This window comes from Etheostoma cragini, chromosome 23 (assembly GCF_013103735.1).
Source record: "Etheostoma cragini isolate CJK2018 chromosome 23, CSU_Ecrag_1.0, whole genome shotgun sequence".
In the NCBI taxonomy this organism is placed as follows: Eukaryota; Metazoa; Chordata; class Actinopteri; order Perciformes; family Percidae; genus Etheostoma; species Etheostoma cragini.
Window position 1 is genome coordinate 10,741,188 of NC_048429.1, and position 23,500 is coordinate 10,764,687.

General features: G+C 41.3%; 1 protein-coding gene and 1 long non-coding RNA gene across 2 annotated transcripts in view; one reads left to right on the forward strand and one right to left on the reverse strand.

The window, feature by feature from the left end:
* The window catches only part of LOC117938466 (THAP domain-containing protein 5-like), a 135,425-nt gene that overhangs the window by 95,599 nt on the left and 16,326 nt on the right, over positions 1-23,500 (reverse strand). The gene's annotated exons all lie outside the window — the stretch shown is intronic.
* On the forward strand, positions 1,589-10,021 carry LOC117938472. The gene is made up of 3 exons (XR_004655402.1): positions 1,589-1,683; positions 1,908-1,911; positions 10,011-10,021. It is a non-coding gene; the product is annotated as an uncharacterized LOC117938472 (long non-coding RNA).

Consider the following 23,500-nt stretch of genomic DNA (forward strand, 5'->3'; position numbering starts at 1 on the left):
ATCAACAGCAACACACCGGCTGTTGTTCTATCCCAACATGCCCTATGAAAACACTTCTTTTTACCCCCCCCGGTAACAACTGCCGCCTGTCATAAATGAATTACCAGACTTTGAAATATTAATCCACATGACACACATCTCTCACAAAAGAAGGGAAATGTGAAGATTGCCAATGCTGACTGCTTAGATTATAAATCAAAAGAAATCAATAGGATAAATGTTGTATGTAAAAGATGGCAGCGCTAACAATATGGCATCTGATCACATGCATGCGCTGTCAAAGATAATTCCTTTGCACGTCTCTTGTGGGAAACCACAGCGGTGCGTTCAGTCGTGATGAAATGTGGAAACTCTTCTAGAACAGATTGGTGTCGTTGCCCCCAACGACAGCCGCGTACACAACAAGCTGCGTTGTGTTTATCCAGGGAGCGGAAGGTTGTGTTGTTTCATCAATAAAGCTTGTTTGATTGGGGATTGCCTTTAATCGATAGAGGAAATCAAACAAACAGAGACTGCTAATGGCTGGATAATCTGTGACAGAGATTGGAAATCCACTAAAAGCCTAGGGGTTTGCTCCATCTCACAGCCCTGTGGGCAAGGGGAGAGACGTGGGAAATATGAGTGTTACTACTGCACATAAACACAGCAGCCTACCTACACATTAATAAGTGGGCAAGGAAAACAAACAGCCTGATATATATTACGTTAACAGGTGAGAAAACTGAGGTACTGTAATTTTAGTCCACTTTAAGTTAAGCTAAGAATGAATTTAGTTAAGGTTTTAACGTTTTATTCTTGCTTAAAGATGAAGATTTTGTTTCCAAGTTGCTCTGTTCACTTTAGGTCGAAATCAAACTTGAGACAAAATCACATCATGATTTGAGAGATTATGGAGAAGAAAAAAAAATACCCTTTTTTCCCACAACTTACTTACTCCCATTAAAGGGCCCATATTGTATAAAGTTCGATTTACATGTTTTCTTTTAACGTCTAGGTGCTATATAAATAATATGAAAGTAGCAAAACGTGCAGTCGACAAAGAAATGCACACAGCCCATATTCATAAACCGCTCCTTTGAACAATATAACAGTGCTTGGGCGTGCCGCTCTAATTTACCCGTGTAGAACGTTGCATCGAACACTATTTAAACTTTTGGCACGGGCCTTCCTAGGCCTCCATGTAGAAACCGCCACTGGCAACTATATTTCAAATAAAAGGTCGCAACATTGCCATTACAGACAATGTAGACAATGATCAATCAGAGCGTACTGGTAATTTTCAGGAGGCTTAAAAAGACAGATGCTAAAATGGAGCGTTTTCAGAAAGAGGGGAAATACAGGTATATTTAGACAGTATGAGAAATTAATGTGTTTTTTAAACATAAACATAAGTAAACATGTTCTATTTAAAACCCAAAATCCAAGTATGAACCTGAAAATTAGCCGATGTCCCCTTTAAAAACAGAAAGTGAACGCACAAGCTAAAATATTGACAGTATGACAGAGGTTGAAAGAGAACAATATAAAGCCTACCTGTGCATACTAATAACACACATGTTCTATCATCACAGGCCTTTTAAGCTGTTTGAAACTGTCCCTGTCACAAAATAGTGCACTTTATAGTGTGTTCGCCATTTTGTAGTGGTGTTCGAATTCTCCGCGGTAAATTTCATTCAATATACAGTCCACTATAAAATACAGACAATGCACTGCTAATTTGAGTGTACATACCATGTATCGTACACTTTACTCCCATTACCAAATTGCAACGTGGCCACGTTTTACCGGAGGAGAAGAAGCAGAAGTTGCCGCAAAAAACTGAAAAGGAAAAATGGAGCGGGCTTTCGTTTCTTAACAGTGTAACTGCAACATGCAACATATATACAATCTTGTACTATTCTCCTGAGTACTGTGTTTGTTTCAAGGATGTATTAGACAAACAACGGCCACATCTCCTTTGACGTCAAAACTGTAACTGGGAGTACAACTACCTTGTACGAGTTCACAAGTAGTAAGTTACAGGTTTGACTGCCGTTCCAAGGCACTTTCACGGGTAGAAGGTTGTGAAAACACGAGTTACAGGTTGCCTGGAACGCAGCATTAGTCAAAGCCAGAAAAACTGTGTAATTAATCAAAGAAATTATAGCTGTGTTCCATCCAGATATTCAGGTGTGCCAGTTAAATGGGTCTGGTATTGTGCGTGGTTGGCTTACAAAGGCACTTAAATGTGACAAGGCCATCGTTAGTGTTATTACTTACACCTGTGCTTGTCCTGCTATTACAAATCAACATGTCTACGAGTGTTACACTTGGTAACACACTGTCAGTAAAGGATAACGTTGACAATTGGTTTGATGTTTGTGGTTTCACTTGAAACTATGTTTTGATAGGATCCACTGAAGATTCGTGAGCACAGGCAATCATACAGCATTTAGGATCTCACTGGCTCTAACCCTGTGTGATGCACATATATAACACACACACACACACACACACACACACACACACACACACACACACTACCACATTAGCCCATTTGTAACACTCCAGGCCCCCAAGGTAGTCCATAGAGTCGACCCTCCTGACCCAGACACTCTCTCACCCAACTGCCTCCAGAGCCTGGGGTGTCCCCTCTGTAACCACTAACACTCCAACCTACCCTACCCTCGAACCTCACATATTACACCCGGCCCCTCAATTCGCCAACCTCTTCTCTGTCTACACATGCAGCTTGGGGAACCGAAAGTAGCACCAGATGGGGCCTCTTGTTGCCACAACAGGCAGTGCATTTGTTGCAAAGCAGCCTCTCTTGGTTTCGCTCTCCTTTGCCCTCTCAGCCTCTCGGTTCGCCTTTTACATATTGATGTACAGAAACTTGGCTTGACACATAGAAGTTGACTCAATTTGTGTAGACCCCCGACAGCTGTCAGATGTCATTACATCCAATCAGTTTGGCTCTAACCAGCCATTGGGCAATGAGCCCAGACTGTTGAGCACCAATGGCCTTTATTGGAGGCGACAAATTGGGCCCTCTCAAAAACTCGGCCATTTGCTCTGTATTGCAATTTGTCACTGCTTCACTTCCATTTTTTGGGTGGTCACTGACAGTGTATCGCCTTTCCCAGAGATTTCCAAGCACACTGCATTAGAGGAGCGGTCACAATAACCCCCTACTCTTCTCTGCAGTCTTTACTCTTTATCAAAGGACCTTCTCATCCAGTGATTGACAAAGAATGTTTCCGGCATCTGTTATTCTTCCTTCCTTGCATGCAGATATTTCGCTTCTTTGAGGTGACAACAGATGGGAAGGAGCTGTCACATCCCGATGATCATCTGATTGGATCCATTGTGATTTGTTTGTGAAAAATTAGTTATATATGCGTCTAAATCAGTGATCATCAGGTTTCCAGCTGTTCAGTCCAAAGGTATCGGCAGTCATAAGAAACACTTCATTTGTTGTGATGTGACACACACTCGTAGGTATAATCAATGCTATGGGCTTTCCAAAATCGATTTCTCTGAGCATAGATGTGCAAAATCCAATTTATTTAGGAAATAGGACTGGCACGATTAAAAAAAAACACAGTTCGGTTACGAATCACGGTTTTAGGTTCATGGTTTTCATTTATTTGGCAAAAAAGGGAAATGTGTATTGCCATCTACAGGAACTTATGTGCCTTTTTAGCACACAAAGATTGAAATATTACAGAATATCAGTTGAAATAACTTGCATTTATCAAACTTTAAACTTCAGTGTAGCTCTTACAAAAATTTTATCCTTTAAAAGAAAAAGAGAGTAAGCTCCGTCTTTTGAATGATAATAAGTACTACATTAAACATAAAATATATTTTGTATAGTTCTTTTAAAATAAAAAGGAAACTTGTTTAAGGGAGAATAAAATTACTCTAGGTCTTCTCATGACAAATAATTTATTGAATGAATCAAATTTGAACATGTCAATCGGCCGCTTGTTTATCTTTACATTCTTAGTTAATTTCCTATCCTGGGCTGGGACGCGCATCCATATGGTTTGATGGACTTATTGGACTTTAATTTATCATTGCACTTACAATAACAAGCGTAGGTCATCCTGTAGCTCCGGTTTTTCCTCCATGCACCGCTGCAGAGCCGACAGGATTGAAATAGCAGCCACTTCAGCGCATTTATAGTGAAAAACTGTAATATTTTACAGCGTACATTGATGTTAAAAAGTAGACAGGTTTGCAGGAAGGTCTAATAACATTTCCCCAGTCTTTTGTTGCACGTTTAGTTGAAAACTTTCCACATCTCTTCTTTTGCGCGAATGGGAAAAACACTCTCCGAGGTCACATTCGGGCACAAGGCTACGTTGTGCATGAGTCAAACTGTGCGACGCACACACGCTTCGAACAGAGACAAGCGAACCGAACGGTTTGGATATTTGTTCATGAACCGTGCCACCCCAAGAAATAAGCTTAAAGGGACTATGCGATTCATTCAATGTGACATTGAATTCTTCATTGAGGTACCATAACTGAATCATTTTCCAAGACATTGTTTACTTAATTTATCATCAATTTTAACATCTACGATGGATTTATTGGACTTTACAGTTCCTGATTGCTGAGCTTATCTGAGCTTCTTCACACTCAACAATGTTAACACCTTAACATTGCAATTTTAAATCCCCCCCCCTCCAGTACAGTAAAACCATCTGCCAGTTTTCCATAACTGCACAGAATAAAGAAGTCATAAACTTCCCGGTATTGTTGGGCAGGGAGCAACATTAGGGCCGGCCATGGAACTCATGTTGAAGCCATCGACCAACATCGCTCCTCATCCGTGCCACAGCTGCGATCCATTATCATTTGTTACAGATTCTGTATATCAAAAAAGAAAACATTACATAAAGGCTTCCATATGCTCCAGAAACACCATTTTGTGCATTGGACACTAAACGGTTTGGAGTAATTTTACATGATCCCTTTGGAGAAAGAATGTTACCCCCATCCAGTGGAATTTTAAACAAAAGACACAGAAAACATGTGGTGTTGATGCATGCGAGTGCAATAACATTTACTCTGCAAATCACTACCACACTGGGCTGCATTGTATCAGGTAAGGTAACAATAACCGTCCATGCAGTAAATTGTCCCTTATGTTTCTACTAATGGAGTAGCTAGAAAATGATCCCCACATTTTTTTTAAGCAATTAATAGGAAAAAGGTTGCAGACATTTCCTGTTAGAACACATTCAGTCAATAATAAATCTATATCAATTTGACATTTAAGGAGTCAAATTTGCCCATAGGTACAATAGACATGCATGACTCGTGACGGAAATTGTGCTTGTTGAGGAAATGTATCTGCATGTATTTGTTTGTTGGCAGCACTGCATGTCTCAGACCTGTTGGATCTTAGCTGCTGGTGTTGGCTGTGGCCCAGGACTTCTAATTAAGGCGGTATGCCAACAACACACTGGCTGCTGTATCATCATGTGTGCCAGGCAAAACAAGGCAGTATTTGCTCTGCGACGCTGTGCTACATTAACGTTTTAATGGCTATCAACTCGTCACTTAACTGGTGTAAACACTCCCGTCCGTGAACTGAGCGGCGCACGGCAATCTGTTGGTAAATTAATGAGGAGTGGGGGGCTTGCCCACCCAGTGCTGGCACCGTGCCAGGCCCAGGCTGTAGAGGCAAAAGGCTGTATATAAAAGTGGAAGGTTAGAGAGGGACCAGGGCAGGCACAGTGAGGGGTCACTTGCGGGAAGAAAGGAAAGGAAGGAGTAACTGATGGAAAGACAATATGGAATCAAGTGAATAAGAAAAAAAAGTTGGAGAAGCAAGGCTTTCTCTACATCAAATACCTTTACAGTTGTCAGCCCCCACTTAATTTTGCTGTTGGTGTAAATTTTCCCTGCTCATAAATATGACAAAAAACAGCCAAACTAAAAATCTGACCAAAAGTAGCAAACTAAAGCTAAGGACCATCATTCTATAAGAATTACTCTTATGCTATGTCGAGGATCAACATCGCTGTATGAGGGTGGTTCACAGATCACACTGAACAGGGTTCCAAGCCTTCACCAGCGACGCATTGGCTGAGCTAATTCACTAAATAGTCTGTGTGAACAACCCCTGGCCCCACTCCACCCTTTTTCCGCACTTCAAAGTAACTTTATTAGGGGAGAGATTAGACTGCACTTAACCTCTAATGATGCCATATGAGAGGCTGAAGAAAGAGGTTTCTGCACGAAGCTGTTTTATTTGATAGTTTCAATATGAAGAAAGGAAGGAGAGCAGCAGGGGGAGAGGAGGGGGGGAGAGGCATGACAGCTCCATATCTAAAAGCAACGTTCTGTTGCCGGCAGCCCGCCACCACTCCTACAGCCCACCCTCTCTGACGATGTACAGCTGTTTTCCCTCCCTCTTTCCTTCCCCTTCACCCTTTTCTTTCTCTCTAACCTCACACAATGCCTTTTTCTCCTTCAGTCAAACTCCCCCCCCACCCCCCTGCCCCTCCCCTCACAGAAAAATAGGCCAAGGTAAGTTGCCAGCACCTCCCCCCTCTGCCTCCCCCTCCCCAGGGGTTTGTGTGATATTTAACTACGGCTACAGTGGCATTTACTAATTTTATATGTGCAGAATTTATGTCAGATTCTTATTCAGCGAGAACAGGGGAGAGGAGCAAAGGTGGCTGGCTCCATGTCCACTGTGTATACACTGGTATTATGTGAACTATTCACAACACGTCCAATGACACGTGCATTGCTATTTTGTCTATAACGCCGCTGCTTTCTAACCCAGGTGCCACAATTAAAGCCTAACCTTAGCATTTGGAAGGGGAGACATGAAGGAGCCAATTTGTTGTCCACCACACACTTTGTTACACAGTGGCCAATAGAGGTATTCTTTTCTTTTTTCCAGAGCTCACAGCCCAGGGGGCCACATCTTGTTGACAGGGGTTTGAGGTCAATCAGATACTACCGATACGGCGACACAGACAAAAGATAAAGTCATGCAGGCACATACACAGAGGCATGCCCATGTGCACACATACAGTATGTGCAGGCCTGCATGCGCATGCATGTTTCCACACACACTTCATTACTTTACCCCAAATAGGAACTCTTTACCTCACTGAATTAATCCTCAATGATTAAACACATATGGTATACTGCTAAAGCTTTTATAAATGCATCTGGTTACATCATATTGAAGTCAGACATGTTTTTGAGGAATAACAGTCTTGGACTGGTATGCTTACACTCTGGCTAGTTAGTTTTTAAGTGTTCAAATATAACGACAAGATCAAAGAATGATTGTATGTACATTTGTTAATAAAATTGAAATAATAATATATAAATTGAAATATAAATTCAGCCATCACAAATCAAGACTGGAAACAAAACATAAAAGAATGAATCGCGAGTTATGGATATCAGTTATGGATATTAACTCCTAAGCAACTCATTATTCACAACTCATCATTACACCTATGCAAAAACAAGAATGATATGTAGATAGAATATTCCCAGTCTGAAGTTTCGATTGAATCACAACCCTCCAAAGACAAGTAGCTCTGAAAAGAATAAAATCACAGTAACAGTTTAGCACAGAGCAAAAGACTGATAGAGACAGTGAGTGAGAGAAAGCAAAAGAGAATGAAAAAGCGAGAGAGAGAGCGACAGAGACTCAAAGATGAAAGTTGAAGCATGGGGGAAAAGAATGATAAAAGGAACCGCCTGAAAAGGGGGTTCAGGAGATTGACCTGTGGGGCTTAAAATCAAATTGCAACAGCATTGTATTCCCTCCCATTTCCAGTACGGCTAGTAAGCTCCTTATTGATAGACGAGAGATGAGACCACCCATACCTGGGGCTCATCCTGCTGTCACCGTGCAGGACGGGCACCAGGAGGAGGGAGAAATCACACAACACATGTGGGGCCCTTTTCTATTTTGCAGCCAAAGCCAAAGCCAAATCCCCAAGGTGGGATCCTGCCTCGTCCCCCAACTCAATAAAATAATTAACTTTTGGACGGCCCTGTCGTTAATCAAGCTGCTCTAACATATGCAAAGGCAAAAAGAGGAAGGGGGAAAAAAAGATTTTCTTTTTTTCATCCGCCTTTTCACTTGGCGAGCTGTGGCACTTTTATCTGTAAAACTCGCTGACGTGAGTTCTTTTTTTTTTCCTTTTTAGATTTCTATAAAACATACGGCACAGCCAGATCTTCCTTTTAATTTTATGTTTAGTCTACAGGAAACCAGATTATTGCTCCCCGGTCTGAAGGAGGTTGAGAAGTAAATGAGAGAATCAGCACAAACTGTTTCGTTTCAAATAAATCAGCCAGGTGCTGGAGAGAGGGCACGTCATGTGAAGATTTTTGTTTAAATAAACTCATGCTTTTTCCCCTATTCCTAAGATCCCTCTTTGCGTAATTGTTAGTTGTAAGTGAAACATCTGTTTGGCTAAGGCGTTGCAGTCAAAGAATGCCTCAACAACTACAGCAGCCCTCAGATAAATAAGCAACCACGAATGGAAAGCATTAAAATAGCTCAAAAACTGATTTTCTAGTAGCACATTTACAAAGGCCTGGTAAATAATCAAATTGCTATACAAACAGTAGCATTAACCTGCTAGTTCTAGATTACTTTTTGGACACTATTTGTAATTCCACAAAAAAAGATGCAACCTCAAAAGAAATATGGGGGGAAATATTCCAAAGTCAAAACTCAATAGCTCTCATGGAAACAAAATCATATGCAAATGCATGAAAAGTGATGCAGAGGTGATAGGAGGCTGTCTGACAACAAGTGAGATGCCTCTTGTCTTTGGAGGCCTTTGCAACGTGGCACTGTTGGAAATGGCACTAAAATATGGAGTGCTAATTTAAGGCCTGACACATTTCACTTTTCCTATTGCTACACTTTACAATCAGGAGGTAACAAATATCTGTTTTACACTTACCCTTTTGGAGGATTAATCAGTATTTTCGCACCAACTGTATATAAAGGGCAATGGGGCTTAACCCAAGGTATGCAAACAGCCCCTCTCTATACATGCTATACTCACAAATGTATTTTAGAGTAAAGCAAAAGGCCACATAGATGACTCATGAAGTCAGCAGTTACCAACACTGTCCGGGTTTTATATATGCTGGACCAAAACGTCGTGACAGGATGAAGCAACAGTTTGGAAAACAGAGGAAAAACTAACTGTCAGACTCTCTCCTGGTGGTCAAAATACCTCACAGTGTCTTAACTGAGTCCAGATTCAAGGAATACCTTGAAAAAACAATACCATAGATACACCTGCTGAAAGAAAAAAACAAATCAATGTGCAACAGTCAGATACACCGAGGATGAGAGCACCAATAGAGCTCTTATCCTTAAGAGAGCATCTGTGAGAGGGCTCATAGATTTTCTTTTGCAGCGAGCATGAACTCACAGGGAAATGCTAAATAACAACAACTTCTGTACGGTCCACCAAAACAGAGAGAAAATACACGCCGGCCCCCTCATCTTTTATATTTTCTTTCCATCTTTCTCCGGCCCCTGTCCAAAGCTCACATCTCTTATGCATGAACCCATCGCAAGGCATTGTGGAGGAACCCGACATCAACCAACAAAGTGTTCAATAAAATATAGAGCCATGGCGTTCAAAGCCATGCTAAACGCACCTGACATGAGGGAGAGAGAGCAGGACGTGCAGCTTTTGTCAGATAGAGGGGAAGAGAGCAAGGAGCACATGAGAGAGGAGAGGCTGAGAGGAACTGTTGGGAGGAATATTGTAACTTTCAGATCCGAACACTTCCACCGTGGCTTTGGAGCGACGATGGTAGACTGCTGGTGGCTTACACAGATATTGCCTTGGTGCGCGTGTGTGCATGTTGTTGATTTTCAGGATGGCATGTAGTGTGATTTATTGCGCCAGTTAAATTCCATCCTGATTAGTTTCCTCATCAATAAACTGTGCTACAGTTTTTACAGATTTACGTAAATGAAATGTGATACTTAGGAAAGTCAGAACTTACTGCCAAGATGCACAGTTTAAACTGTGTGCAACCGTTGTTTAAAAGTATAGTTGGACATTTTGGGAAATGCACTAATTCATGTCTGAACAGTAAATGTGTAGCTCGCAGTCGGTTTGCTAAGAACACAGACTAGAAACATCTAGCCTGGCTCTGTCCACAGGAAAAATACCCCTATCAGCCCCTTTTAAGCGTGATAGTTAACATAGTATATCTTGCTTGTTTGAACCATACAAAAACAGAAGAGACAATTCACCATTTTACGGAAGGTTAGTGACTTCCTAGTGAGTCTCGTCTGGTTGCTTAGCAAAGAAATATTCTGGCACATACACAGCAAAACAGCAAACTGTCATTTAGATTAGATTAGATTAGATTAGATTAGATTAGATTATACTTTATTCATCCCACGACGGGGAAATTTTGTCGTTACAGTAGCAGCATTTTTCATTAACAGCAAAAACAAACAAATTTTTACACTTTGTTTTATTGTCCAGATTAAACAAGCAACCTACGATGTATATAATTTATGTTAATTTGTGACCTTTATAAGTGCTGGTGGGTGAGTTTTGAAACATTTGGTCAGAGACAGCTAGCTCTTTCCCCGTTTCCAATCTTAATGCTAAGCTAACCGTCTGCTACATATTTAGCGTGCAGACTGGTATCCATCTACTTACACCTAACTCTCGGCAAATAAGCTTATTTCCCAAAATGTTGTATCATTACTTAATAAAAACCTGAGTGATTCAAAAATAGCAAATAGTTCACTGGAGGACAAACTGCAAAAAAATTTAAAAATTACAGAGGGTTTCTAGATTTTGTAAAGCTGAATTACAACGCCTTGCTGCTTTTTGACGTAACTATTTTGTATGGAAGTGTGTGTCTGCCTCTGTGTGTGTGTGTCCGTGTGTGTGCGTGAGTTATTGAGGTAGAGAGAGAACAGGAGAGACAGCTCGAGCAGGGGGAGATTGAGCACAGCGGACTGTGTGGCCAATGATGTCTGCAGATCATCATGTATCATAATTACCCACAGCAGAAATTAGAGTAGGGATGTTGAAATTTCCATCATGTCTGTTTTCTTTGGGCCTCGCGCACCTAATCACCTCCAACGGAATGCGGCTGTCAATCATCGCATGACTCCTGTCCTCAATCCATAATTCCAGGGTCCCTTGAGTGGGTGCTGCCTGCTGGACCAAGCCCCACCCCACGTGCGTAAGTGCGCGCGCCCACACACAAATACATACACACACATGCACGCACACACACACTACTGCATGCACACAAAAGGTAATTTCTAGTATTTACACACAAAAACACCTGTACAGTGCACACATTCAGCAAGATAAGTTGAGAACAAGAGGCTGAACGCAAGCAGCCAAATGAAATAAATAAATATATAAATAAATAAATAAATAGATAAATAAAATACAGGCTGGTGTTCTCATAAACTTTAGATGACAGGGTTATATTGATTGGGGTGTGTTTGAAACTAAACAAGTTATATCCATGGCCCAGAGCACTGAACATGCACTCTGTAATAATTATTTATGATATATTTGGAGAAGGGCCCAGTGATGTTCTGGCATAATAAGCTAGAGCAGACTACAGACTGTAATCACTTGGGCTATCTCTCAGTGCCAAGGCCAGATGGAAACCTTGCTTTGTGAGCAATACAAACTTTTAGTTTTTTTCTTAGGAGCTGACAGAAATAATCAAAATGTCCTTAAGTAATGATACTAATGGTATTGAATCAAACTATTTTCACTAAGGACAACAGGGCGTAGTCACTCGATTGAAATGACTTGACATGAGTTTTAATCAATACAAGAGATCTTGACTAGAATTCTGCTGGGCCTGAAGAAGAATATCAGGTGGATGAACATCCTATTTATACTGTCTTGTGTCACGCACCACTTCTGCTTTCAAACTGATCTCAGCCTGATACAATAAATGGGACCCTGATAAAACCCGCCTTATCAGAGGACGCTCCAGCACAGGCAATATCTATGTCCGATTTGCAAAATGGCCAGATTCCACTGTGTGTGTGTGTGTGTGTGTGTGTGTGTGTGTGTGTTTATGTGCTGATAAGCCCCAAGAAGATGAGATGGGGACCTGCAGGTGACAGCTGATGCACTTCACATTTAACAAGCTTACACTCTAGTGTGTCCGTACATACAAACAGGGCGTAAGTAGCTTGGAAATCAATGGCCTCTGAGGGGGAAGAGCAGTGTCTTCCCCCCAACCGCACTCCTTCATGTCTGGCCAACGAGAGCTTAGACACTGCTAATCCATGTTTAATATCAAGGAACTGTGGCATATGATGAGGAGAGGGAGGGAGGGGAGGGATAAAAACACAGAATCCTCAGATTTCCAATTTGGAACAAATAAAAAATTGAACAGTAATGTAACACTAATCAGGAGCTGTTGTTTAAATAGCCGTGATCTCTGACTCGTTGTGTGATGATGTTTTCCCATGGTGCCTTGGTGTGTGTGGATGTTTGTGTACAAGTGTGTGTGTGTGTGTCTAGATTACACAGACAGACAGACACACAGACACACACACACACACACAGTGCAGTTTGTTTCCTCTCCCAAACCCAGTCACCACAGATCCCTCTCACACGCAGTAAAACACAGACGGTCGTGCTTTTAACTTGTCTGGCAGGGAAAATGGATACAGGAGAGATAACTTACCGCCTGTTTTGTGTTTGCAGGCATCGATGTCATTTCCTGGATCATCTAAATTATGTGAGATTACTTTGAACAAATTTTGGATGACTCTGCCATTATAAATCACGCACAACAGACAATATTTTCCACATGTGGGAAGACGTATTAGCCTGATCATCATGTCTGAACATCTGACAATGTGATCAGTCATTACTAAAACTAGTTTCTGATCTTAAAGACTAAGGCAGGTGACTCAAATCCCGTAAAAAAAAAAGCCTCAATACTTTCTTTGTTCTGCAACTTGTCTGAGGCCCACTTGTTTCTACTGAAGATGTACATCTTTAAAAGCCTGTATTTTTAACAGCTTTTTTCATTTTCAAACAGGTTGCATTACTTCCTAAAACAGCTGGACAGTGTAGTTACTGTATTTGACCAATGTTAACAAAACAGGAGTAAATTGTGCATTTTCTGCTGTGGGTTTGAGGTGCTTGTGAGCATTTACGGCAGCAGAATGGGGGATGTGGTAATGACTCCAAAATAGCTACAGTCTCTATTTTTGTAATCAAGGAACATGTTGCCCAGTGTAACAGTGTGGCTCATACATTTGTATTTATTTTAAAACTGAATAGTTCCTGTCACTAACTTTGATGTACATTTTTAACATGTATATTAGGACTCACCTGCATCAACACCCAAATTCCACAAACCAGTAAAACACACACACACACACACACACACACACACACACACACACACACACACACACACACACACACACACACACACACACACACACACACACACACACACACACACACACACACACACACACACACACACGAGCTGGGGGATGTTCCTGCAGAGGTCAGTAAAGCAACACCAAAGATCAAAGACTTCTTTGACTTCACAGCCTGTGTGTGTGTGTGTGTGTGTGTGTGTGTGTGTGTGTGTGTGTGTGTGTGTGTGTGTGTGTGTGTGTGTGTGTGTGTGTGTGTCTGATGGTGGACAAGACTTCTGTGTTGCCCACTGCAGTAAAACCACTTGTCTGAACGGACAAGTTCATCAGAGTTATATCAGATGGGCAGCAGAAGAGAAAGGACCCTCTCACTTTATTCGTTTTTTTTTTATTATTACCTTTCTTGTTATTGTGTTTGCCTAATCTGCATCCAGCTGCCATTATAAGAGCAGATACTGAAAAGATGACACGGTCTACCTCAACTGAAAGCCTAGGTGTGATTTCCTTTGTTAATTAATTCCATGCTTGCCAATCCCATAAACTCTGGCTTTCTAACACATACAATGTACATGTGTATCACAGTGTGTTGCAGAAAGGAGAGCCGTGGATGCTGGAGGAGGAGGAAGAGGAGGAGGAGTGGGAGGAAAGTATAAGAGTATTATTTTCCTCCGCCTCTACTCTGGTTTTAATTGCAAGGTGCAAAAGTGAAATGGCTGTGGTACATGATAGTGTTAGAGGAAACAGGGGTGTCAATGGGTGAGGGAGGTGGCGGTGGGGTGGAGAGGGGATGATGGGCAGACGGCAGAGTAGTGTTAAGAGATGGTGTTGTGTGTGTGTGTGGGTGGGTGACAGACAGGAGAGCAAGTCCCCAAGGTGCTCTCCGAGGAGCAATAGATAAAGATTCTCTGGGGAAATTTCTCTCATTAGTCCTCAGACACAGTTCAGTAATTCAGCCGTGTCAGGTTACTGTTCGTCACGAGACAATAAAAAAAAAAGGTAAATAAATTAGGTTGAAAAATAATTTGAAAAGCACCTCTCCGCTTTGGGTATTTGGATGTGTCACCTCAAAGGTCTGTCTGATTTCAAACTCCCATCCAACTCCCATCAATTGTATTCAGCACTTCCATGGAAGGCCATGATGAGCAGAAGAAAAACTGTGCGAGATACTTATCACCCCACTTCCCTGATAAGTCAACCTTTATGATTAAATGAGGCTACTCTCACGCAGTGGAGTATTTCAAACCTGATGGCAGCAGTATCATTTGCCACCAAAGTAGGCTACAGCAAGATAAATATGCTATCTGTCGGCACACTGCTGTGTTTACCGGTTCAGTAGAATGAGTGCAATCAAGGGGCTGAATTCAAAGTGAGTAGATACAAAGGAAGAACTATGATGTTGACACCAGAGATATAGCCGTAGTAAGAAAACACCCTGGTCCAACTGGGTAACATATTAATCTTGCCACCAACACAGCCTGAAGTTATCTCCTCTGTACAAGAGCTTCTGCAGGAACAAAAGAAGCTCTTCCTCAAACAGCAGTGCAAGTTTTGGACATTTTTATTACACTGTTAGCGGCATCAATTTTGAGCAACAAAAGGAGCCCCCGCTTGTGTGTCACCTCTGAGACAAAGCCAAACCAAGACAAATGAATTCCTCGGGCATGTGATTGTTTAAAACGTGGGGGGGGGAGAAGGGATCTATTCTTTCACACATCTTCTTGACACAACAGCACGGATACAACGAATGTGCCCTTTCGGAGACAGACGCACAGTTGTGACAGTCGGGAAGGGCGGGGACGGTTGGGGGGCACCAAATGTATGAGGAAAACTCAATCCTCATTTCTAGTTCATTATATTTTCAGCATTGTAATCAATAACCACAGACGCCTGCCTGCTTCTTCCTCCTTCTATTTCTCTACTTCTGTCTGGGAATTAATGAATAATGGAAACATCACCAAATTCATTTCCCAGATCATAATTCTAAAACCTGTGAGGACCATTAGTCTGAAAATAGATGCTACTTGCTGTTGGCCTTTGTCACCCTCTCCTGCTTCCTGTAACTCTCTGGCCGTCTGCATTCCTAAGCAAGGAGGCCAAGGCCTTTTAACTCCATTGTCAAATGGAAATGGAAGTCTGTTTCTCTCTGTAATTGCTCCTCTGTGTCTGCATCATCTTTCCCAACGAGGAAAGAGCAAAGACGAAAGAGAGAGAGAGAGAGAGCATGAGAGGCCTGCCTGCCCTCTGTTATACGATCAACCTCAACGGTCTATTATACCTGACGCTCCTCATCTCGCTCATTATCCTCGTGGGTTAAAGGTCAGACTGTACCCATCCCGAGTGGTCATTTAACTCTTCTTAACACAACAAAGAATGCAGATGACATGGCTGTTGCATAAAAAGGTTAGGTGCAGCACAACCCAAAGAAGTCCCCGACGGCTCACTCCTTGCAAATTTTTTAAAAAAAGAGAGAAATAAGCGCTTGGGTCTTGGCCCTCACCTCCGTTTGTTGGAATGAGTGGTGGTTGTCTCTCACCGTGCGCGGGGAGGATAACAGTTCAGCCTTGTGGCAACCTTGGATATATCCTGGGCCAGAACAGCTCCCACTTTATGGATGCCTTTGTATTATTAATACTATGAGAAATGAGAGGTGAGAGACAGCGGGCTGGCTTTATGGATACTGTTACGCCTGGCAGCGTGGTCCGGCCATGGGAGAAGAAGGAGGCAGAGTAGCAAAATTATTTTGTAAACCACATAAACTTTACCGTCAGTGAACACTGCATAACAGAGGGGCTGTTCTGAGCTCGGGGCCACACACCAACAACATTACAATTAACAAGGGTTCATTTTAATACATTTTATCGTTCTTTTGGGATTAACATACTGCTAATATATCAAATCCTTGCTTTCCAAATCCCTGTGCCAACATTGAGTGTAATGAAACTGGAGTTGCCTGTAAATGTAATTCCTGGGGCGGGCAAAAACACTGGTGTTCTTCAAGCATTGTGCCTCACCTCTGGACTGCAAAAAAACCACAGAATAGAATTATTACACCCCAAGTAGTCGGGTTGGAGTCAGTCATGCGCTGCTGTTGGTCCTGCCTCCGTCTGTGATGGCACATTGATCAACTGTATGTCCTCAGGCACAGCCGTGCTAGCCAAGCAGAAGCAGCAAGAGCTTATAAAACACTTTTAACCAAACTTCAGGGCAAATCGGGGCTCAGGATAATGGCATTTCAGACGAGGGGTTGTGTGTGATTTTGTGTGTGTTTGCTCAATGGTGTGCGGTTGTGTGGCTCTGTGTGTCTGTGCTGGACGGAAGCTGTGTCACAGCACCTCGAGGCCAATCTCGGAAACGAGCAAAGCGCTTGAAAGTGGGACAACCCCCCTGCCAAATGTACTACACAACAACTTCATTTAGAACAAAGTCAGCAGAAAGTCATCTGTGTTACAAAGACGAGTCTGGCAAGCGGACAACAAATTAATCTTCCCATTGGCTAGTACTGTATGCACACGGCATTCATCAAAAAGAAAATTGGGTGATTTTGACACGCATAGCAAACCCAATACAAAATACACAAAGCGTGGATATAGTGAGGGTTTAGTGTGTGTGGATTTACACACAAGAGAGCTATAAGGGAGAGACAAAGATACAACATTGTAGGAGATTATGACTTCTCCCTTCATTTGAATCTGCGCTCAAGTTGAATAACGCTATTTATAGAAGTGGCTTTGGAGCTGCTCTAAGAATTATGTAAATTCAAATAACATATTCTTTATATCAGAGGGAAAATAATGAAGGCCCTATAATGTGTTTCTTGTAACAATGAATGGTTTTGAGGAAATTTTCTCCAGACCCTGATCTTGCAGAACAATGCCTTGTTCATGGACAATTAAAACAAAGAGCAATGGGGTTCTGCTGGGACATACCAATGAGCAAAAATGTCCTTTATGGTGCGTGCAAATTGTCCCTTTTTTACAACAGTTGAGCAGGCTCGACCTTAAGGAAGAAAAAGCATGCAAATGGTCCTCTTCATCTCTCTTTTTTTTTTTCAAGTAGAGCGTCTGTCTCTCTTAGGGTCTTCTCTCACTCACTCATTCTGTCTTTCCCTTTAACCTTTTACTTGCATATCTTCGCTCCTGCCTTTTTCAACAGTACATGATAGCTGATGGAATAAAACACACCATCTCCGTCTTTCATCTTCTTCCTGCTTCCAGGTCTCACTTTGCACTTCTCTCTCAGCATTTACTGGCTTGTAATAAGCCATGATTCATAGCACATTTATTTGAGATGCCATCTAGTAAATTGTTGGGAAATCGATAAGGCCTGTAACATCTAAGTTGTTTTTTTTCTCAAAAATTTGTAAAGTAACAGACAGCATTAATTCAGCATCATCCTATGAGTGCACACAGAGCATGAGGGAGAAGATCCTCAAAAATTTGTGCATATTTTTGGTCACAAAACCACTCAATAATCAAGAGAGGATTTGTAAGGTTATATGCTCATTCAAAATTGCAGGAAAAGCATATGCTACAGCAGCAAGACCTAATGTGTGTAGTAGTGTCCTTACAGCATCGGTGTCAGCCTCAGATGGGATGCCCACTATGCTCAACATGACAATTACAGTAACTAAGCTAAGCCCAAATAGCCAATAGCAACAGGTGGACACCATACTTTTCAAGTCATTTTACTGATATAGCCCCAAATCAAAACTTGGTCTAAGATGGTTTTAGAGTTTATACAACATACTACACCCACTTTGATTTGGACAGGGGAAAACCATTTAATAGGATAGAACAAAGGAGAACCAAACAGAAGATATGTAGTAGGTGTCTATATGGAGTAAAAAGAAGTAGCAGTAGTTACATTTAGATACGGAGAAACAGAATGACAATATTAATAATAAAATTATTGATAGTGTGTAAAAAACACTAGATAGGTAAATTAATCTTATATCTGAAATAGTTTTGGGTAAAATGTCAAATGGTTTGGAGTGAAGACTGTGACTGAAGATGCAAATGCAAACTGCAATAATCCTGCACTGTTTGTAAGTAAAGAGTACTGCACCAATTTGGCATTGACATTGTCAGACTCACGATGAACAGTTAAAATAAAAAAAAGTAAATAAATAAAAAGCCAGAACAGAATCGGAGCCATCGCCTTCTTTATTCCATGTATTCTTCTTCCTTGTCAAAATCTCCCGCCTACATTAACCACAATGCAACTCAACAGCCGAAAGTCCGGTCGGAGATTCGTATGTGTTATGCTAGTAGCAGCTAATGTGGTCTCGAGCCGCTAGTCTCGACTAGGCTACAGAGGTCTGATAAGCTCACTTCTTTCTACCTCTACAGCCACAGGTGGTTTGTTAATTTTAAAAAATAAAAAGGATATTTATCAGACTTCACACAGCTCCCACTGGACTTTTTTCCACATAGGCAGTAGACCTGCACATAGATGATGTGTACAATCAATGGAGTTCCCCTTCAACACAGAAGTGTTGGTGTTAAATTACAAATAAAATGTTTTATTAGGTGAAAAAGTGATATCAGCATCCTAATTTTTGTTTCTTTTCTTTACATTTGAAGTAGCTTTCTATAGCAGTTATGCTTGTGGTAGACTAAAAACAAGTATCTAAAAGTTTTGGTGAAAGGTCATTGTTTAATCACCCTATCTTTGACTGTTGGGTGCTCTACCTGTTCTTTTAATATACAGTGAGGGATATAAGTATTTGAACACTCTTTTTTGCAAGTTCTTCCAATTAGAAATCATGGGAGGAGCTGGTCAATGACCTGAAAAGAGCTGGGACCACCGTTTCTAAGGTTACTGTTGGTAATACACTGGGACGTCATGGTTTGAAATCATGCATAGCATGGAAGGTTCCCCTGCTTAAACCAGCACATATCAAGGCCTGTCGTAAGTTTGCCAATGACCATTTGGATGATCCAGAGGGGTCATGGGAGAAAGTTATGTGGTTAGATGAGACCAAAATAGAACTTTTTGGTCATAATTCCACTAACCCTGTTTGGAAGAAGAAGAATGATGAGTACATCCCAAGAACACCATCCCTACAGTGAAGCATGGGGGTGGTAGCATCATGCTTTGGGGGTGTTTTTCTGCACATGGGACAGGGCGACGGCACTGTGTTAAGGAGAGGATGACCGGGGCCATGTATTGGGAGATTTTGGGGAACAACCTCCTTCCCCCAGTTAGCGCATTGAATGGCTGGGTCTTCCAACATGACCATGACCCGAAGAACGCAGCCAGGATAACCAAGGAGTGGCTCTGCAAGAAGCACATCAAGGTTCTGGCGTGGCCCAGCCAGTCTCCAGACCTAAACCAAATAGAGAATCTTTGGAGGGAGCTCAAACTCTGTGTTTCTCTACGACCACCCAGAAACCTGACGGATCTGGAGAAGATCTGTGTGGAGGAGTGGGCCAAAATCCCTTCTGCAGTGTGTGCAACCTGGTGAAAAACTACAAGAAACGTTTGACCTCTGTAATTGCATACAAAAGGCTACTGTACCAAATATTAACATTGATTTTCTCAGGGTGTTCAAATACTTATTTGCAGCTGTATCATACAAAATAATAGTTAAAAAATCATACATTGTGATTTCTGGATTTTTCTTTTTAGATCATGTCTCTCACAGTGGACATGCACCTACGATGGCAAATTCAGACCCCTCCATGATTTCTACGTGGGAGAACTTGCAAAATATCAGGGTGTTCAAATACTTATTTTCCTCACCGTATGTTTGCAGCAGAGTTTTATGATCATAACTGCATAAATGGAAGCTGTGTAAATTGCTAAATTGTAGTTCTTTTTTTGACATAACTGCGCCCGCAATAAAAAAAAAAACAGCCTTGACATTTTTTGTCTCTTCTCCTGAACTGAATATTTATGGAACAATTTATGTGTTGAACTAATTAAAAACCTCTGCTGAAAACTACAACACAGTAATGCATTAATCTTCTGTATGTTTCCATAGTATGTCCGCACACTTCATTTACAGTAAGTAATCATGATCAGCATTCATTATACCCACACACAATAGATACTAATTACAAATGGTCTAATGAGAACATCTTTTGACATTTAAGATAAGGCAAATAGTAAAGACAGGATGTGTGCCCCAAGTTTTTTTTTTTTTATGAGTGTGAACTATGTGCAAGCCTGATGACTTGATGTTTGTGCATCTGTGCATGCATCTGTGTATTTAGAGAAGATATGAAAAGGTTAATACAGACGTGCAGGGGCTCAGTGCATGTCAGAGATAGGAGACAACAAAGGGTCCCGAGATTCCTTTCCTCTCCTCCTGTCGTACATATCTCGCTCTTTTTTTAAACCTCACATCCTCTTTTTCCTTGGCTTTCTGAGGGAATTATGCGACCTCCGAAGGCCCTCGCAGTCATCCACCCCCCTTAAACACTGCTTAATTAACGACAGCGCAGTTTAGGTTGCTTCTTTTTTTGTTGCTACATAGCTAGATACTGTAATCTAAACTGCAGGATCTGACAGGCCGTGATACAAGCTGCTAAGCAAAGAAAACCACTTGCTCACTCAGAACTGGAGTAGAGAGGGGAAAACATAATTACGTTCAGCCTGGCCAATCTAGTGTGTGTATGTGCAAGTGTTGTGGGTGAGACAGAGGAGGGCCGCAGAAGAGAAACACTATTAGCGTCAAATCAATTGTTCACAGTTTGGTAGAGAGAGGGACATATATAAATGCATATATATATAGAGAGAGAGAGACATGAAAAAAAGAGAAAGCTAGACTGACCAACAGGCAAAGAGACAAAAAGGCAGGGACAGTGTGTGACCTCTTTCTAAATTGTTCCTATTGACAATCAACAACGTGGAAAGGTTATGAGAGGCATTCATAATTATTCTTTCATAAGCTTCACAGCTCAACACCTTTCCTTTTCTTTCTCTGCCCCGCTTTTATATCACTCACGAGGAAGAATAAAAAAGGAAAAGAAGTGAAAAAATATATAATATGGCAATTTAGCTAAGTAATTACAGCATTTTACTCTCAACTACCAACCACCTACCTGCGGCTCTGTTGGCAGAAAAAGCTAATAATTCAATTTCTTGGTGACAGTAATTGTCAGTCGGTGTACCTAAAGGTCATATCAGTCACCCAAGAGAAAGGGAAGGGAAAGCCCGATGACACAATCACACAAGAGCAATTTAACATCAGAGCTAATGGGAGGAGTACAGGGGTGATAGACAGAGAGAGTAGTAGAGAGGTGGAGAGCAGAGGAGCTTGATCTAATGATAGATAGCTCACGTGATGATAGATAGCTCACGCTCACGATGTTTCGATGGTCAGAAAGGTCTGAAAACCTGTTAAGCGCAGGTTTCATTTAATTACTCTTTAGTGAAATATTTCTTTTTGATTGTGTATTTTTATCCATTTGGGGAAACAAAAATGTATGTTTATCATTTGCTATGTATGAAAATGGAATAGGGCGTTCATATGTTATCATTTGTGCTACCAATCACTGCGTATGAAAGTTATCAGTTGTTTTTTTAAAGGTAAAAGTCCCCAAGTTCAATATGATTCAGGGAGGATTTCGCCGACTAATTCCTCCACGAATACAGTATAAAGAGTTGCTTAGCTTGCGTTACAGGCCAAAAGATACACTTAAATCAGTGCTTGTCAAACGAGTAGGACATTAAAAGACTAAAAAGAAGCACGATTTGTGTATTTGGTCACAATGAATATAAAGTATTGCAGTAAAGTTAAGTCCTAAAAACACATATCTAGGGTCTTTTCTTTGTTCTTCCAGAGATATATCCTGTATAAATAGAGACACATCAATAATAGATACGATAAAAAGCAGATGCTTCAGAAGGTATGGAGTCAGGACTGCGGGAGAGGTAACGAGAGGACAGCCTAGCCTTTGAAGTAATTGACTAATACAGTAGCAGGTATTAAAGTCATTGAGTGCCAAAAGGGAGCAGGCAGCCGCTTGACCCTGAGCCACTTTGGACTAATCTAGCATTCAATCCAGCGTGTAATGACTGCTAGAGCTGTCAATCCTCTGGGCTCTTTTTCTGTCTCACAGACGCCGACACACATACTCGCATGAGCACTCCCACTCCTAAATGCACACAAATGTGCACACACCCTCACATGCATATATATAAGCAAAACCTCTCATTCTCTCTCTGCCTTGAACAATGCAGGTAGAGTCTACTGGACAGCTTGGTTTCAGTGAATGAAGCCAGGGATCAGAGGCTCTCCAGGCCATCGAGAGACATCATACTATGGGGAAATAGCAGACTTTTTTTGGAAAGCCAGGGGAGTCTCTTTCTCTCCTTCTATAACTGGGTGTTTAATACTAATGCAATCAAGGCAAGTTTCTTTGAGGAAGGAGACTTGTAATAGAGTGGCATGGGATGAGCAATTTGCTTAACCTCTCCACCTTGCTAGGTGGAAGTGATCAATAGGCTTAATCCACAATGTGAAACGTCCAGGAGGAGCGGAAAACAGACATTATGGGAAAAAGGGAGTAGAGGAGAGGACTTTAAAATTAAAGTCATCAACTATTTCTCCCCTTTTAAGTTCTTCTTTATCGTGCTACGTTGATTGTTGTCAGTGGAATCACTGATATGATATGATCTGAATGCAGAGGATCAAAGGTGTTTTTAAGTCTAACATGTATCACTATTTCTAATGAATTTTGGCTCAAACAAGTTCTGTTACCAATTTCTGCATTTTAAGCATTATTTATCGCTTTTTGTGGTAATACAACTAACAAATTACACTTACTCTAGTGCTATACTTAAGTAAAAATTTGACATAATAGTAGTTTACACAGCTACTCCGCTCTATTTCAGATGGAATTGGGATTATTGTACTCCTTACTCTAGTAGTATAAGTAGTAAGTGGTATTCAAGTAGTATATAAGTTGGGGGAGGGGGGTTCTATTCCACATAGTATCAGAAGATTTTCTGTGGCAATACTGTATCAATGCAGAGATGTCAAGTATCAATTATTGAATACGTGTTGGTCAGTTTGTCTTCTTCACAATACCATTTTCCACCCAAAACATTTAAGTGAGATGAACAAAATTTTTA